Below are 20,091 nucleotides of genomic sequence, written 5' to 3' on the forward strand. Positions count from 1 at the left end.
CTTGAACCGTTGCTTACCAGTAGTTTTGATGCCTAAGCAAAAGTCTAGGTCCTGCTAGTCTCAGAAATTTAGTAGCATAGAAGCAAGAGAGATTGTTTAGGGCATTTTTCTCTTAGACCAAAGTGACATAGGCACTGAAGTTGGGCATGCCTTGCCTTCACCTCTTCCCTCCTCATCATTTACAAGCTATGGCATCATGGGCAACTCACTTTATTTCTTGAGCTAAAATTACTTTATCTGAAAAGTAAATACAGTGATATTTATCTCTCAATATTGTTATGAAGATTAAACAGAATAATGTGCAATATAACACTTATGAAAGAGTCAAGAAAGTCCCAACAGGTCTTCACATAGTGGGAACAGATATCATAAAATTGGGGAAGGAAGTTATATTTATATGTCAAAAAAAAGACCTTTCCTATCATTTTACTCAAAATGTATTACAGAAATTCTAAGAGGATAATAAGTCTTAGGAAATGAATTGCAGGCTACCGTGAGCTTAAACAAAGGATTTTTTAAGTAAGAGGCAAAATTCAGCTTTGGAATAATACTGATTTATCCTACCATCTTTTCATGATTATGGGTAAGAACTCACAGAAATAAGAAGGAGAAATGATATATGTGGGTGGGTTATTTTCAACAAAAATAAATTTTCAGTTAAATTTACTTTTTATCTTAAATGAAAATGTTCCATGGTCTAAGAGCTTCTGTGTTGGTTTCAATCACTGCAACTAAAATTTTACTTTTCTTCATTATCTTAACTCCTATTTGTCTGACTATCCAATTCTTATCTAGCCACTACTGTGATTAATTTAAATAACTTAAACGAATCTTGGAACACATCCTGAATATAGTTTATTCATCATTTAATAGAAAAATTTTAACAACAAAATATACCCAAAATTTCAATCCAATATGTTGATCACAGTCCCGTATTTCTAAAATAGACCTTCCCTTAATAGATCTGATTCTTTCCACTCCAGGCAAGGCTGCCCTTGTCCATGAGTTGGGTGAGAAGCCATCTCCTCTCTCACGTAATGAGAAAATATTCCATGCTTCCTTGTCTAAAACTCTCCCCTACTGTCATGGTTTTGGATCTCATGTTCAGGGCCGCTATGAAAGCACTAATGTTATCCGGAAGGTATTACACATTAAACCACTATAGGTCCTTTCCTGCCAAAGTGTTGGACCTGAAGGAGTGGGTTTAGGAGAGAAATAAGGAAGGAAAAGTCAGCACTGAGTACGGTAGGTGATGAGGGAGGGGAGTTCGTGCTCAGCTGGGGAACACACCAAGTTCCTGAAGGGAAGCGCCCATTGGTGTGTAATATGGCTGGAGGGTCTTGAAGCAAACCCAGCCTATTTCACAGTTTAGCCTTGAGCCAAATCTGAGCCCACTGATGTCCTTCCTTCCTGCAGCCCAGAGATCACTCTTTAATGTACACACCTGCCTTTTCTTGGGCCAGTCGGGGATGTCACTGCTGCCTGTGTCTGCTTCCTTTTCCCAAAACTAAACTCACAGCTTGGTGCTAAGGCTAATTATTTGACTAGGACCATAAATCCTACCAGTTACTGTGGAGTTAACATCATTGAAAAATAGAGCCATTTAGCTGCAAGAAATCTATAACCTACTTTGTGCTCAGCCTCTAGGCGATAAGAGCCCACTGACAATTCCAAGTAGTAGTGGCAACCTTCTTCTTACAGAGCTTTAGGTAAGGAGATTTAAAAACTTCTCTTTTCAGTCTTTCACTGCCTTATTACCAGGAAAACATTCTTACAGAAAAAAAAATTCCTTCTGGTACAATTTAAACCAATTTCCTTTTGTCTGGAGGTCAAGTGAAACCAGGTGAATTGTTTGAGAGTATAAACTCCATAGGCTTATAGAATGTTCACGGTATTGGGAAGATCCTTATAGCTAGTTTAATTCATCTTCCTTATTTTGCAGCTAAGTATTAAAATTTGGGATTGTAGAGAGACTTGGCCAAACACACACAGTCAATTAATCATAGATCCCGTGAGCTTTAATTGTATGCAATATAAATAATTGGAAGTCATTAAAACCTTCCTGGAATTACAAGGCTTGCCCAGTAAAATAGAGAAACTCAAATAATATGAGCAGGTTTGATCGGGACTCAGACTACCTGGGTTCCAATCCTGGCTCTGCCACTTATTGCCATGACCCTGGGCACGTTAGTTCATCTGCCCTTCAGTTTCCTCACCTGTAAAATGATGTCAGTGATAGCACTGACCTTACCGCACTGTTGTGAGGATTAAATTTGCTTATACCTACTAATAGCTAACGTGTCATTTATGTGTCCAGTACTATTCCAAATGCTCTCTCTGTCTGCACTAAATTTTCACAGCAAATCCTTAAGGTAGGTACTATTGTTCTCCTCATTTCACAGATGAGAAAACAGAAGAATTTATAAAAGCACTAGGTACATAATGAGTGATCAATAACCTTAGTTGGGGACATCACTACCATTGGTCATTATCATTATTAATTGGTGATCTCCATGAAGAGTAGCCTTCAAAACTTTTTTGAGCAAGTTGGTTTGCCCTTAGGATACCTCTGAGCTTGCTGTTGGCAAGCTTACAAAAGGAAAACATTTAGAAGAAAATCTCACCTAAAAAAAGAAAATGTGTTCAAAGAAAAACACAGACAAAAATTCCAAAGCCAAATATAAATAACATTGGCATTATCCATTCTTTGGAATTATATCTATATTGCCTCCTTTGTGTGGATAACAAAGGATTCAGGAAAAAAACTTTTTCCCATTCACCAGTGAAAATCACAAAAATTTCAATATCTTACCATAGTATTAAAATTCACTAAACATCTGACGATTCACACAATTTCTTTCTTTCTTTTTTTTTCTGGAAATGTTCTCGTGACTCTTGCCTGTTCTTTAAACATCTATACACACCCAAGTGGGGCTTACATGGGCTGGTAACCAGCTTCTTTCCCCTGCTACCTCTCAGAATGTACCTGCCACAGGTCAGTCTGAAGGGAAGTGGCATCGCCACAGAGAGAGGATGTTTCGTAAGGCTTCCTCCCATCCCCTGCTGGCTTTTATTTTGACATGGGGGCTGTAACCCAAAGCGCAGAAGGATTAGAAGTGTCATTTTATGTCAGTTTTAAGACAGGACACAACAAAAACTCAGAGTAGATAGAGCATCATTTGTCTGATGTGACACTTCCAGAAGGGAAGATGCCCCAGTTGATTCAAACAATCGCCTTTTCAGGCAGGCTTTCCTTTGTCCACTCAAGCTGACAGCAGTTCTTACTGGGGAATTTCACAAACTGCAAAACTTACTTCTTACAAGAGGACAATTCTACTTCCGCACAAATGGGCAAATGTTGCTGTGAATGGGTGGGTGGAACTATCAGAATCTACTGGAATGCCAGACAAAGAAAGCAGGAGGATTAGAACAGACAGGCAACACCAGCAACTCAAATCCAAAACCTAATGACATCAGGTTCCAAATGGTTATACCCACCTAATATTTAACAGGTTATGCTAGAAAGTATGGAATAAATTTAATTTTTCAAAGAATGACCAATTTCAAACAATATGCTGATATAAAGAATAAAAAATAAAAGACCTATTGTATAGTCAGCAGAGTATTTAAAAAAGGATTCTTCCAGAACACAGAAATTGCACAGTAACACATTCTTACATTCACTGAACATCTACTATATGCCAAGAAAATTACTCAGCAATCCACATGTTGTCTCATTCAGTCCTTTAAATAAAAATAAGAACACTCAGCTCAGAGAGCTATCATGTGCTGCCTGTAATCATATAACAAGAAAGTGGCATAGCCAAGATTCAAATTTCTTACCTTGATGCTAAAGGTCACGTTCTCCCCAATGTTCATTGTCTCGATTCGTGCACACATTCCCTGGAGACACTACCCATAGGCTAGAGTACATGCCAAACACAGGCTGAATATGGTGCAACTTCCCAACATTTTACTGTAGCCATGGAGAAACAGCATATTTTCAGTGTTTGAAATTTGAAAATACTCGGTCAAATATATTTCTGTAAAATTTCCACTTTTTAGTTCCAGACAATATAAATGTTTGCCTTTGTTTGTTTCCTTGTCAACACTTGGAAAGCGAAAAAGTTCATAGGTGATAGGTAATTTGAAAAGTTGGTGACTGACTTACACAGCTGATGCCAAGGTAGAACGTGAGCACTTCTGATTTCTTAGAAAGTAAGTGGATGATCACAGATTAGGATTTAAATGTGTTCCTAATTTTAATGCCTTTTTAAAAAAATTTCAGAAAACAACATTGGATCCCATAAACCAGGCAAACTTCATTCATCAACAAAACATATATTGAGTATTGTTAAAAGAAATAACGTTAGAGAAATCAAATTTAACAAAATTTAATTGAGCAAAGAAAGATTCATGAATCGGGCAGCCCGCAGAGCGGAACAGGTTCAGAGAGACTCCAGCGCTGTGGCAAGGTTGGAAAGGATTTGTGGACAGAAAAAGGAAAGCAACATATAGAAAATGGAAGGGAGGTACAGAAGCAGCTGGATTGGTTGGAGGTTGGTATTTGTCTTATTTGAACATGATTTGAACAGTTGGCCACCTTTGATCATCTGAAACAGTGATTGGTAGAAGAGTGGATTCTAGTCTGTTTACACATCTAGGAAGGTCACAATTCGCTAAATACAGAGAAACCTTTAGGCTGAGCTTCAAATATGTAAGGAGCCAGCTTTAGGCTAAATGTGATTTAACACTATGGTTAACTTCACTTCTCAGCACAGGATGATCCTTAATAACTAACTCATAAGTACTGAAAATGTTAAGGTTTATGGTTTTCGTGTTATTCTTCACTTGATATCTTAAAAGTGAAACAATTTTTAAAATATATTTGCAAATGATAACAGGATTTGTAGATACACATGGCAAGTTTTAAATATAGTATTGATACCAAGAAAGACCAGAGTCACCTGAATCAGCCCAACTGAGATGTCCAGTGTGGTCGCTGAGACACTCACAATGCTCTTGCAGCAGGGAGACCATGTCACCGCCTTGGGTGTGATGGCAGTTGAGACAGAAAGATATGAGGTACACTGCCAAGCTTATTTAAAAAACAAGTCATATTACTTCAAGGATTAAAATGAGTAGAAATCTTGATATTTATTGTGCAAAAGGGGAAAATAAATTACCTTGAGTATCAATTAATAAATTACCTCTATGAAACTATCTTTCTTACAGCAAATTTAAAACAAATCACAGACAGCATTGTTGGTTGCCTACCCAATATTTTCTCTGATTTTTAAGAGAATAGTTTCTAAGCTATCCAGCCTTTCTCCACACAGTCATATATTTCAGAGGAAGTGAGAGCTATTATCAGACCTAGTGGGTCTGGAGAAGTCAAAAGAGTCCAATTATGGTCATAAAGATACCTTTGTTAGGTATTAGTATAGAAACAAACATGTGGCCAAATTCAGGCCAATGAGCCACAGGGGAGAGTCTTTTCCTGGGGCTTAGAGAAATTGTCGTTTCTCACTGACACGAGACATAGGATAAGCCCCTTTTCCGCCATTAACTCATTACTATTTCTGGATGATAAGTGGTTATAGCCATTGTGATTGCAAAGAAAACCAACTCTAGCATGGAGTTAAAAGTGAGGGCAGTGAGTGGAAACTTGGTGGAAGTAACTTGAATTCTTGATAAAATTGCCATACTGAGTACCTTATGGTAAGATTAGCAGGTTTTAAAGAAAACCTGAGAGAAATTTTAAAGAAAACGATGAGAAATTATGCATTTCCTTTTGGTTAAGACAAGGTAAAGCAGAGTTTTATGATACTTGCTACTAAATCCATCATAACTGCTGAGACGATAATGACATGTATAAAATAAAGACCTCCATATTTCTCTGATCTCATTCAAATGCAGGATTTTAGGAGAAGCCCATATTTTACCTTTCTGCAGAATATAAACTCACATCAGAAAATGTTTCATTGAACTATAATGAAACCGAAGATTAACTTGAATAAGTTACAGCCCCAAGAGCTCAGTTTTAAGACAAAATTATTGTCAAACTTTCTATTTAATATCAATATAGAAATCCTTTTGAATATATACATATACTGCTACTGCTGTTGTACATGGACATATCTTTTCTGGAAAACATTTGGCAATATGGAGATTTTAGTTAAATATTCATCTCCTTAAAAAAATAACTTATAACCAGGGATATAAATAAGATCTCCTAAAGAGAGAGAGATTGAAGAGCAAGAGGAGACAGTCTGAGATACAGTGCAGATTCAGTGTGAAGAAGGATGACCCAGAAAGGGAGATCAAGGAAACACAATAGCAGAGTGGGGAGAAAGAGAGGAGAGAGCTGTGTCACAGAAGCTAGATAAGAGAGCTTTAAAAAAAAGAGGGAGGCCGGGCGCGGTGGCTCACGCCTATAATCCTAGCCCTCTGGGAGGCCGAGGCGGGTGGATCGCTCAAGGTCAGGAGTTCGAGACCAGCCTGAGCAAGAGCGAGACCCCGTCTCTACTAAAAATAGAAAGAAATTATCTGTCCAACTAAAAATATACATAGAAAAAATTAGCCGGGCATGGTGGCGCATGCCTGTAGTCTCAGCTACTTGGGAGGCTGAGGCAGGAGGATCGCTTAAACTCAGGAGTTTGAGGTTGCTGTGAGCTAGGCTGACGCCACGGCACTCACTCTAGCCTGGGCAACTCTGTCTCAAAAAAAAAAAAAGAGGGAATGGTAAAGAGAACTGCCTGCCTGTAAAAAACTAGTTGAGACAAACAGAGAAAAATCTCCATTAGCTTCAGGGACATGGAAGTCATTAGTGACCACAGCCAGAGCGGTGGGTCAGAAGCTAGATTGCTAACAGTTTAGTTACAAATATGTGTGGTGGATTCCAGAACGTACCTCCCAGATCCCCATTCAGAAATAAAGGACCTATGAGTATTACACTAAGGGCTGCCAGGGCTACCAGCACACAGTCCTGAGCTACCAGCCCCCTTTGGGGGCTCAACTGCAGAAAACCACCTCACCCAAGGTCACAGTCCCGTTTCTGTGACTGACTCCATCCAATGACTGACTAATATTCATATAAAGTCCCATTCCTTTTACCCCCCTACAGGGGGGGTCTTCAAAACTCCCTCCAGAGTCAGCTGAGGCTTCTCTCGAGACTGCACTGCCTCTCAATGTCTCCTCTGCTCCATCCTGCTTCTGTCCCCTCCCTCCTGCAGGCATTGATCCAAGAGTGCTCCACCATAAATGTACTGTGTGTGGATTTCCACATGAAATTCTGCTTCTCATGCAACTTACTCTGCAAAAAAATAAACTATGGGCTTTCTCCAGGCAAGTTCTGTTCATAGCAGGAAGTAAGAAAACTGAAATAACGATTGAAGGCTATTTTTTCAAGACATTTGGCAATTTAGGGAAAGCAATGGAACTTAAAGGGGGGATAAGAGAGTTTCCTGCTTTTATATTTTTGAGAGAGACTTACATTTCATGATACAAACACACTGAGGAGCACTTTCTTTAAAAAATAGCTAAATATGCTTGGAAACAAACATTTTTTTAAACATTATCTTATACACACAAGCAACAAGAAAGTGTAGGAAGCTCTCAGAGGACAAAAATCAAGACTTCACAGAAGTAGGAAAGCCTTAAAGCCAACAGCTACCCTGAGATACCTGCCAACCCTTGATAGCTCCTGGACCTTTGCTTTAATGCACTTGTAGTAGGGAAAGGAAAGAAAGTGTAGGACCTGCTCAAGGTGAGAAATCCGATCACACAAAGCCGGGACCACCCAAGAAGAATCCCACAATCAAATACAGACCAAAAAAGGAGCAGCTATACAAACTCTTCCCACAGAGAAAGACAGAAAGATGACTATCTCAGCTTTGGTTTTCTGGTATGGGCAGAAGATATGCTCTGCCTATTCTTAAATTTTCTACCCCAAATCTGCTATCATATAGGTTTGACGCCACAATGCATGCCCCCTCTGAAGTCCTGCAAAAACTCAATCTAAGAATTCAGTATAAAAAGTTTTTACACTTGGCTGGTGCACACCCAAAATCTCTTAAACACCTTTCACTCAGGCCTTAAAGAGTTCTTACAAATAAAGTTTAGATGATCGAAAGCATTAAAAAAAGTGATTCACAAGTCATGAAGAAAACCACTATGAAAAAGATCGAAAACAACTAAAAGAACTATCTAGGAAATGTTGCAGATTCTTTAATGATCAGACATTAAATATAAAATAATTATGCTTAATATATGTTTTAAAAAATAAAATAGAAAGTCAAATTGAAAGTGTGGCAAATAATGAAAGATTGTCAAAAAGGATAAGATAGGTCTAAAAGACTAGAAATGAAATGGAAATTTTAGAAATGATAAATATAATAGTTGGAAGTAGAAACTCAATAGAAAGTTTAAAGAGCAAAAGTCAGGAAAGTTTAGGACCTGAATTATTAAATTAAGGACCTGAATGAATAAACTAAAATGAAGGACAGAGTTTTATACCTGGGGAAGAAAAAGAAATATTTCATAAAAGGAAAAGCATGATGAAATTTTCTAGAAAAATACTGAGAGGTGTTCTAAATCATAGACTTTCAATAAAGGAGACTTTAAAGAACATTCTCTAGAAAAATAAAAGAGGTAGGGGAAAGAAGAGGAAAAGTTGGAGATACCATTCTTACCAGATATCAAGACCTATTAAGCTACAGCAATTAATATAACAGTGTAATGGAATGGAATAGAAAGCTGGAAAGCAAATCCATGCATATAAAAAAAAAAACTTGACATAGGACATCTGTGAAATTGCAAGTCAGTGGAAAAGGGCAGAATTATTCAATAAACACCACTTGGGCGTCTGCTCAATTGAATGAAAACAAAACACAAAAATGACTCAACACACAAAACTTAGTTCTAGATGAATTAAGGCTTAAATGTGAAAGTCAAATTATTAAAACACTTAGAAGAAAATATATTCCTTTATTACTTCATGATAGACATCTATTTATTAAAAGCAAAGAGAAAAGCACAAATCATAAGGAAAAACTTTGATACATTTGACTACCTTAAAAGCTGTTGATCAAAGACAATACTGATAAAGTTAAAAAGGAAAGCTATAAATTGAAAGAAGATAATTGCAGCACATATTACTGACAAAGGACTGGTGATCATAATTATAAAGAATTCCCATAAATTATAAGAATAACAAATGACGTAAGAAGGTATTTCACAGAAAAGGAAACACCATTGAGCAAAACTCGCAAGTAACAAAAAAAATGTGCAAATTAAAGCCACACTGAGACATTGTTTCTCTCCCCACCAAATTGTCAAAAATCAACAAGTCTGAAAATACCATGAGCTACCAAGGCCAAAGTAATTTGGAATATATTTTGGCATTACCAAATACAGCTTGAGATGTGTCTGACTTTTAATCTAGTAATTACATTCCAGAAACTCTTCCACTGAAGCATGTGCACATAGAAAGGTAGAAGAATTTTCATATAAGCATTGTTTGTGACATTAAAAAAAGGAACATAAATCAAATGTGCATTCACAGAAGACCTAAGTCAAGTTTGATATATTTATACAATGAAATATCACAGCACATTGAAAATGAGTCAATGACAGCTATGTTCATCAGCATGAGTGAATCTGAAGACAGAATGGTGACAAGAACACATGGGTGAAGAATACATATTTTGTGACATCTTTTATATAGAGTTCCAAAACATGCAAAGATACATAATACATTATTTAGGGATTCAATCCTATTAGGCAAAATATTTTTTTAAAAACAAAGGAAAGATAAATACAAAAGTTAATTATTAATACCTCTGGGAGTAGAGGTAAGGATGTTATTAAGAATGGGAACTTAAGGAGGCTGTAAAATTATTGATAATATTTTAATAAGTTGATCAATGTGTACAACGGTGCAGCAGTGTCTTCGTGGATTTGATCTCTCACTTCCTTGTGTGGTTTGGATCTTAACTCCTCCCATTTGATTAAGAAATCTATTATAACATGATCTCTTCTTTCCCTTGTATAATCAGTATTTTGTGTCCTTGTTCCATAGGGTTTGAGATTGCAAAATATAGAGACTAAGTCTTATTCATAGCACTTAAAATAGTGTGAAAGTTACTAAAGATGCTGCATTAATCATGGGGTTTTGTTTTCTGTATTTTGTGATATTTTGACATCTTAAAAACCTTGCTGGCTGAGGAGAGATTGCCTCTCCCAGGGTCAGCCCTTTCTTAGAGATTGCCAAGGGCTGGGCTGGGAGCATGTCTCTCGCATACGAACCAGCCAATCCTGAATCTATAGCCTCCCACCTCCTTATCTAACCCTCACACACAAAGTCAATATACCTCCGCCCTAAATCATCCCAGAGCCACGCAGCTAGAGACCACTGCTATTGCCCAGAGCCCCCTGGAATTATTTAAACTAGCCAGTCCTAAGCTCTTTACCCTATCCTGCCTTGCCTTTTCCATGGAAACCCCAATAAAGGTTCCAGCCTGTGTTTTTCCCTTGCTCCTGTCTTCTGCCACCTAACCAAAACCTGCATCCCTAGGGCCCTGGCTGGCACACAGTGACCCTCTCTCTGAGACCTATGAGCATAATGAACTGCTTCCTTCCAGAGCTCATTCTCATTTCCTCCTGTGGCCACATCCACTTTATTATACCATATCCAACATTTGCAAACGATGCCCTATAATCATTTCTACACTCTGGCATTGCCCAAGAAATTAATCAAAGTCCTCGGAGCCTAAATGTCTCGGTAGTTGCTTCTCTACGGTTTCATATTTTGTGTCTTGTGCATATTTCCTGTAATGGTCTCTTTATATTGGAACCAAAAATATGTATTTTTCAAAGTGAAATCAACACTATAGCTAGTTTTTCTTACTGATACTTACCTTTTTTTTCCACATTTGGCCAGGCTGTTTAGGTTGCTCATTGCAAATAGCCAGTGTCTGCACAGAAGTCAAAGCATCTACCTAGGGAAGTTGAATCTCTTTATGGAAAGGCATAGGTTTTGTAAAAAATCCGTTCTGGAAACCAATTGTAAAATCAGCTCAGAATGATTTTAAGTTTGACTTAGAGCAATTCGTGAATCTGGTGGATCCTAAATGGATGTGATTTATTGGAACAAAGGCAGTGAAGGTTGGGGAGAGAGGGACAAACTTTTTCCTTTAACCTTTGACTTAGATTAACTTTTACAAAAATAATGTTAATGAATGAACTTAATGACCTAGTTTAATTTTACTTAATAAAAATTTGGCAGAAGTGTCTACTATGGTTCCTGGTATGATTTAATTGTGTCTGGGAAGCTGCTAATATCCATCCACATAAAAATCACTGCCAAGCTGCCAGAATGTCCCTGCTGACTTACTTGGCAGCAAGAAGTTGCGGAGGCCTCAGACGTGACCCAGAGAGAAGGCAGACTCGGAGTTGACGCAGACTTGGTATGTGCCCTCTGGGACAGCCCCTTTGACAATTATAGTCATCACAGTCCATTTTCCATGGGGAAAGAAATGTTGTTATAAAAAAAACTATACAACGATATTTGATGTTAGAGGTGCCACGGAACCTGCAGACTGAGTCTAAATTCTAATTTCCTAAGTACACGTCAGAGAGGGCCACAGGACAGTTTTCAAGAGTAGTCATAGAAACGTTCTTTCTACTGTGATCCAGGTGATATTGAAGCCTAGAGAGTCGTCCCTCGGTTCTGTGTTGGATTGGGTGCAGGACTTCCATGGATACCACAATCTGCAGATGCTCAAGTCCTTGATATAAAACGGTCCAGTATTTGCATATATTATGCACATCCCCTTGTATACTTTAAATCATCCCTGGGTTACTTATAACCTAATATAATGTAAATGATATGCAAACAGTTGTATTGTTTAGGGACTAATGGCAAGAAAAAAGTTTCTACGTGTTCATTAGAGATGCAATGTTTTTTCAAACATTTTTGAAGCATAGTTGGTTGAATCCACAGATGTGGAGCCCATGAATATGGAAGGCCGGCTGTATCATCAAACAAGCACAAAAGCTCAAACCTATATCGAGTTCTATGTTTCTCAAAACGGTCAAAACACATGGAACACACTAAAAGCTTTACATAACTTCAATCACCAATTATTCAGAAACCCCAAATCTCAAACTTTAAGGGCAGATAAGGCTTTGTTTAAGAAGACAAGCAGAATAAAGAATGCTATTCTTTGAAGGGAAGAGCAGAATCTCCACTGTCCCTTTTCTATATATGTGTCCTTTGTCCTTTCCCATGAGCCATAAGGTGTAGTCATCCTGACTCCCAACCACACATGAACTCTGGTTTTCACCCGCAAAGAGAATCCTACTCCAGGACTCAGGGGACAGGAGGGGCATAAGGCTAAATGCAGCTCAGGTTTATGCATTTAAGCCAAATAATTGGTGAGTTTGGCCGAGATTCAAGTTCATTCTGAAGCATTAAATCAAAGTGTTACAGGTTTAGTTCCAACATTTTGAAACGCCTCTAGTCGTGAATCAGTCACCTCCCCCAGCCTCAGCCCCTAATCAATCCAGTCTAGGTGACAGAGCACAGTGGTGCCGAGACTTGACCTGGATGGCAAAAATAAGTCAAAGAATCAGAACAGTAAATTTCACCGTTAACAGTTCTGCCGAGCAAACAGGAGGGACTGAAGAAGGACAGGAATAATCCAACAAAGAAAAGACTTGGGAGAGAAAGGAAATAATTATTTCCACACAGAACTGCAGAGAAAGCTTGGGAATTTATAAAAGGAGAGGGAGGAATCTCAACACACCCTAAAGTTAGGCTAAATGGTAGGAGATATTTGATAGAGGAGATCTAAACTTGAAAAAAAAATTAATGGAAGAGACAAGAAACCAATTGGAACAAAGTTACATTCCCCCAAAATTAGCAGAAGTGGAAGCTCACGGGAGGGAGTCTGTGAGCAAAGTGGACAAGAAAGAAGGTCCCAGAGCCTGAGATCTCAGTCTTTTGCGTTTAAAACAATGAAAACAACCAAGCTACTACTTGAAGGGAAAAAAAAAACAAACCAGCTTTTATTAAATAAATAGCTTTAAATTCACCCTCTATAACATTGAAATAGATCATGGGGAAATAAATGTAAATTATACTTTCCAGATCAAGCTAATTTTAACAAACAAAATTTCAGTCTCTAGCACATCTCCCCCAGAACTAGAAGAATGTTCCATTAAATCACAAAATCTTTAGAAATGCAAGGGCAGATGTAAGGAAATTCTAACAAGCAAGTGCATAACACTTTCTTGCTGCGAAACATAAATTGGAACGCCTTGATTAAGGGCGATGTCAGCCTCTACTCAGTGCCTGCAAAGCAAGATTTCTTCATGTGAGAAGTTTACGACAGCTGCCACATGGTGCTGAATGGGTTTGGGTCTAAGGGACTGGGAGGGGTGGCTGGTGGTGGCTGGAAAAATAAAGAATCGATGATGATCTTAACCAGTGAAAGAGACACGAAGACACAAAAGGATAGCAATCCAAGCTTTCCAAACCAAAGATGAGTAACAACACTAAGAGAAAGTTAGCAAGCATATGATAGACTAAATGTCATTGCTCCATGTTTAAAATGACATTTCTAAAAAAACATTTCATTTTTACGAGAAAACAAAAATGAAATCAGTTCTTTTCCCCTTTGTTCATGGAAAAGTCCATAGTACTGTTAAGTAAGGCCAGAACACGTCATCATTTTATCTGACAAATTCTTCCACTCTCCTTATTGAAAACAACTTAACTCCAGGAACCACACAGCCTCTCTCCTCAGATTCTAAATAATCAGGACTCTGTAGATTATCCACCAGCAGCTGCGAGGGACACAAAGCTTTTCCTAGAACACAGGGAGGAATATTCCGCAGCAGCCTAGAGGCAGCTTTTCCCCAGCGCTCATGTGATTTTTAAGAGCCAGCCGGTCTGGAAAATGTTGAATTTGTTTGCAGGAAAGGTAAACACTGCCAAAATCAACAAGTTCCTTCCTTAGGGGGCTGTAGAGCAAATTGGTCTACAGATTAAGACAGTTGAGAAAACTTATGTTAGAGGAGAACTGAACCCCTTCGGCACCCGGGTTTTACCCCAGAACTGTATTAGAAACCTGATAAATCTTTGCTGGAGGCATTACAAACTGTGTACTCAGGAGGTAAAGGAAATTAAAATTGATCTCTTCTATAAATATCTTAGACGAAGGGATTTTTTTTTTTAAATGAATAAGTAGGCCAGGAGGCTTAGTGAATTGGGTTAAATGGCTCAGTCACACTAGTTAGATTGCTTGTTCTATGTGACTTAACCGTGATGAGATCTATATGAAATGGTTTCATAGGTGATTGGTTACAAGTCAACAGAAATGCTTTGATTAAAGTGGAACCGCTAAACATTTTCTGCTTGTCCTGTAATTAGGGCTGTCAAATAAAAATGCAAGGATGCCGGCTAAATTTAAATTTCAGATAGACAACAAATTATTTTTTAGTATAAGCATTTCCTAAATATTGCATGTGACATACTCATACTAAAAAATTACTCATTGTTTTTCTGAAATTCAAATTTAACTGTGCACTCTCTGTTTTTATTTGCTTGTGTTTTTCACACCCCCGCCCTCAAACTCACACTGAATTCATATTTGAATAAGTATAGCCAATATCTATATATAGAACCATAAGATTAAGTATTATTTATGAGATGAAAATCCAGGCAAGGTTTTCTAAGTAGTTAATTACAAGAGTTACTTTAGGGAATTGAATTTCCTGAGGTTTCTTCTAGGTTGCATTTTATAACTATCTGGGGAGTTTTAAAATTCCCTCTGTCCAGGCTTCGGCTCAAACCAATTAAACCAGAACCTCTGGGTGGGACCTGGGCATCTGTACTTTCTCAAGCTCCCCAGTGAAACCGAAGTGCTGCCAAGGTGAGAATCACTTCTGTAGACTGATTTGTACCAACCTGCCAACTGTGATCGCAAAAACAAAGATAAAAAGACGGCTGAAGCTTGCATTGCTAAATGTCATTTTGCTCAGCAGAAAAGGTGGGTTGTTTTTTCCCCTTCCTTCTTTGTAATTCGAAAGAACAGACACAGCTACTGAAGGGACCTAAAAGGAGAGGCGAAGAACAATGAAGAGAAGGTCTTTAACAAAAAGTTTAAACTAGATCTTCAAATACAGCAGGCGTACGAAGACTATGTCAAGCTGGGTTTTATGGGCACAACTGTTAAGCGTTAAACACCCCTAAATCAGTGCTCTTATCAAGACATTAAAACTGTATAGAAACATGCATGTCTACATTCACAGTGCACAGACAGGAGTCACAAAGTATTTATTTCAAGTACATATTTCCTCATTGTTTGATTCTGTGTTTAGCAAAAAGATTTTCTATCAGTGTCAGCTATGCAATTCCGAAAAAAAATTTTACAGAAATACCTAGCCACATTTACTACTTTTTATTCAAATCATGGGTGCCTTCCCCTTCCAATGTACTCTTAAAACTACTAATGTTGCAAGGATTACCCAGGCTAGTTTTTCTCAGCGAATGGAACTGACAGCTGAGGCAAATGTATTGCCTGAAGACTAATATAGAAAAATTCTTTCTGTATTTGTCCTGGAAGTTGACTGATAAGCCTTCTACAGTGATGCATGCTCTCAAACATTCCTTGTCAGAAAGCCCCAAGAATTGTTATATTATTAAAACCCCAATCCTAGCACTTCCAAGGAGAGCTCCCAAGCAAGCCTCCATATCTTATCACATACCACTGGCTCCACAGTGCATTTTGACACAGAGTATATTTACTTTCAACACTGACACATTCCCTTTGCTCTACTAACACTCCCCCCACCAAACTCTCCTGGATTCAAGAATTCCGTATACACTTTTCAACACGTTGATTTTGTAATTGCAATCCTCTAACAGAATTCTAAAAAGAATAAAGAGTTAACTGAATTTTTCATTAAGAATGGAAGACTAATTGTCTCTATAAACTGTGTTGACACAATTTTTAGTTTGCCCTTCCTCCTCTGTGTGTGCCCAACCAATGCTCCCATCTGTTCCAAAGTTGTCTTTCTTCTCTTCTGTATGTATTGCCCTCAAATGTGCATTTCCATCTTTAAAATCTCTTCTAAGTTACAATCTCATTGCTCTAGTTGTCCGTGGAGCATATCTCAGTTTCCTAGGTTCAAAATCTTGAAGCAACTTTTGACACTTCAACCTTCACATAGTCAGCGAGTTTACTCATCCACTCTACTTCCATAAGAGTTTCCGTATCTGCCTCTCACATGCATTCCTGCTGCCAGCTCCCTCATCAGCCTTCATTAACTCATGTCCAGACTATTACTATAACCTCTATTTAAGCTCCCTAAATCTACTCCATATATAGTCCTGATCAGGACACTCTTGGGGGAAACATGAAAAATTGTGTAGAGCATTTTACTTTCCATGGACTAAATAGTAAGCACTGTGCTAAAGATATGCAAATCAGAGCCTGGGAACATCAGTGGAGAGGGGTCCTAGCAGATACTTCAGGAACTCAGTGAGAATCCTGGAAGTCTACATCCTAGGAGTGTGGAATACCCAGAGATAGACCTAGCCATGTACGAACTGCCACCAAGCACCGAGATACACTCCCTGATTAGATGAACGTCATCTGACATTTGTCTATGTTTCTAGTACAGGCTGGAGTGAACCCTCTGGGAAAAGGAAACATAGTATCACCCAGAGACTACATAATGTCTGTCCTTGAATAAAAATGTACTAGGCATGTTCAGAAACATGACCAAGAAAAAGCAGCAGAAGCAAACCCTCACTTAACCAAGGTATTGAAGTTATTAGAGATGGACGTTCAAGAAGCTGTATTTAATAGTTTTCCAAAAATAGGTGACATAATAGAGCATTTTACTAGAGAACTGGTACTTACGAAAAAGAATAAAATAAAAATTCTAGAGTTGAAAATGTGATACACTGAAATTTAGACTTAGATAGATGGGTTTCACAGCAGATTAACACAACAGGTGGAAGGGTTCGTGAACTGGTCAGGAGACAATTGAGAAAAACACAGGCTGAAGCATAGAGACAAAAAGAAAAGGAAAGAATAATACAAAAAAGGTATGTATACATGTATGTACGTATTATGTACATATATAACATATACATATATATGAGACATGGAGAAAAATTCCAACAGAAATGTAATTGAAGTCTCAAAAGAAGAGCAGAGAGGGAACAGATGGGACATTGGAAGAGAGAATGGATTTTCAAAAACCAACCAAAAATGCAATTTTAGAAAAACTGCAGATCACAAGAAAGAAAACTACAACACACACACACACACACACACACACACACACACACACACGTGTGCACACACACAGGCACACACCACTGGTCAACTCGTAGGAAATCTGCTCAAAGCTAGACACAGAAGAAAATACTAAAAACATCTAAAGACAAGCATTATCTTTAAACAAGTGACAAAAACTCACAGCTGATGTCTCAGTAGAAATGGTAGAATCGAGAAGGCAAGGAGTGTTAGCTTTAAAGTGCGGAAAGAAAACACCAGCCACACTAGAATTCTATATCCAGAGAAAATATTCACCAAACGTGAAAGCAAAATAAATATATTTCCATGCCTACAAGGACTTGGAGAATGTGTTGCCAGCAGACCAGAACAAAAGGAAATGAACATTGTTCTTCTTTTCTCTTTTTTGAATTTATTTATTTATTTTTTTAATTGACATATATTAATAAAATTGTATGTATTTATCATGCACAGCATGATGTTTGGAAGTATATATATGTTGTACATTGTGGTACGGTTAAATATAGCTAGTTAACAAATGGTTGATCTCACATAATTATCATTTTTGTAATGAGAACATTTAACATCCACTCTTCACATTTTTCAAGAATATAGTATGTATGTTGTCATTAGCTATAGTCACCACGCCGTGTGACAGATCTCTTGAGCTGGCAGAAGAGAAAAACGATGGCAGGTAGCAACACAAAAGTGCAGGATGACAGTAAAAACGAGAGACTGTATCTGAGCGATTGGAACACAGCACATGGATTGAATTTTATGACCCGATAGAAGTGGACAGTTGTCTGTCTTAGGTGCTCCTGTGTCTGCCTCTCCGAGTACTCCACCTCCACGAGGGCGGGGACTTTGTCATCCTCTGTTGTATCACTAGTGCCTAAAACTGTGACAGGCATATAGTAAGTACTCAACAAACACTGGTTTAACTGAATGACTGAATGAATAGTCTCTACAAGTTTGCACCATATTTAAAAATCTTGGGCAATAACAGACATGACTTTACTTACCCAGCTACAATGTTAAGGGTATTATGGGCTGAGATGAAAATTCATGCTTATTTTTTTGGGAAGGAAGGAAGGGAGGAAAAGAGAGAGGAAAGGTACAAACTCATAATATTGTGGCGCCATCGCGGGAAAGGATAAGGGGGAGGGTTCAACTCTATTGTACCCCCCCAGTCCTAGTGAGTGAGAAGGAAAATTTTGTAGCAGTGGTGTAGAAAAGGCAGTCAGGTTTCGTTTTGGAAACATTTAGTCATTTATCATTTGTAGGTCAATACCGTTTCAAAGGCCTTAGTAACAATTTTAAGAACGACACAGTAAAGCTAGATATCCCCACAGTGAGAATTATCATAAAGGAAAGGTCGTGAAGGATGGCGCATACGTTAGCAGGCTTATAATCGGTGAGACTCGCCGCTGCTGTCCCCACTGAGATGGAATGGCTGCTACTTAAGTGGATAATGTGACTCCCTGCTACTGTCACCTCCGGGTGCCAACAGCATGGCACTGCTATCATCATCCCAGAGTGGTCATGAGTTCGTGCTATTTTCTTCTGCAAGTTTGGGGAAAGATATGTTACAATCACAGTGGGGGGAATAGCAGACAGTTGTCACAGAACTACCCAGACAGGCAGAGGAAAGGAAGCAGACAGGAGTCTTAAAAAAACAAAAAAACAAAACAAAACAAAAAAAAGTAGCCATAGGCATAAATTACTAAGATTTAAAACTAAAACCAAATTGTGAGAAAGGGGCATATGTTTGGGGGGTAGGATGGGAAATATTTTAAATAGGACAAATAAGATGGCTAGAACATAAATTTCTATGTTATATTTCAATTAAATGTTAAAACCATAAAATTTATTTCTTAGTGGTCAAAAACTATAAAAAGTCAACTAACCTCCTATAATTGTATGAGTATTAACCATCTAGTTGTATTTTATAATAATTTTATTAGTATGTATTGATAGATGTTTCTAAATAGCATGTTCCAGGTTTTTAGGTAAAGATATATAGAACAGATATTTTTAAAATCCTGTTTCTTGAAGAAAACTAGTAACCCCAGGAGAAACCAAAACCTATTAATTAATATTAAATCATTTTAAATGAATTAAAATAGGCTACTTCTATACTCACAAGTAGAGCTAACATAAAACTGTTATAAATATAAAACACCTTACACAGGGGGAATCATTTTTTTCTCTCCTTTTTGGCAGAAATGATGAAGATATAGATCCTATTGGGGAGTAGAGTTACCTGCAGTTATTTACAGGCAAAAAGCCAAGGTTCCTAGGCACTTAAACTGACTCTCTTTAAGCTACTTTAAGATAACACATTTTAGAACTAGTCATTATGAAAGATAAACAGGAATGCATTTCTCTCCTACCACGCAGAATGAGTCCAGAATGTGTGAAGCGGCAAAGAGCTTTATTACAGTACTGATGGCATTTTAAGTCAGCCAAAGGCTCCATTACAAGTTCTCAAAATAAATGGTTGGTCATTATGCACTTAAAATTTTCAGATCTCTCATTTAATTGTGCCTTGCGTACTTAGTCTTGGTGTTCAAATGACTAAGAAAGAATACATAAGTTACATGTCACAGACTGGGCAGAAAACAAGCCCCCAAGAAGTTTTATAGTTGGTGCTCATCACCTGAATGCATCGATTACATTTCGTAAAAAGGAACTTACCTAACTGCTACTAATGTCAACGGCTTAAATTTGAGTGGCTTGAGAATTTTACATGAGTATAGCATTAACTGAGCTCAAA

This window comes from Lemur catta, chromosome 1 (genome assembly GCF_020740605.2).
Source record: "Lemur catta isolate mLemCat1 chromosome 1, mLemCat1.pri, whole genome shotgun sequence".
In the NCBI taxonomy this organism is placed as follows: Eukaryota; Metazoa; Chordata; class Mammalia; order Primates; family Lemuridae; genus Lemur; species Lemur catta.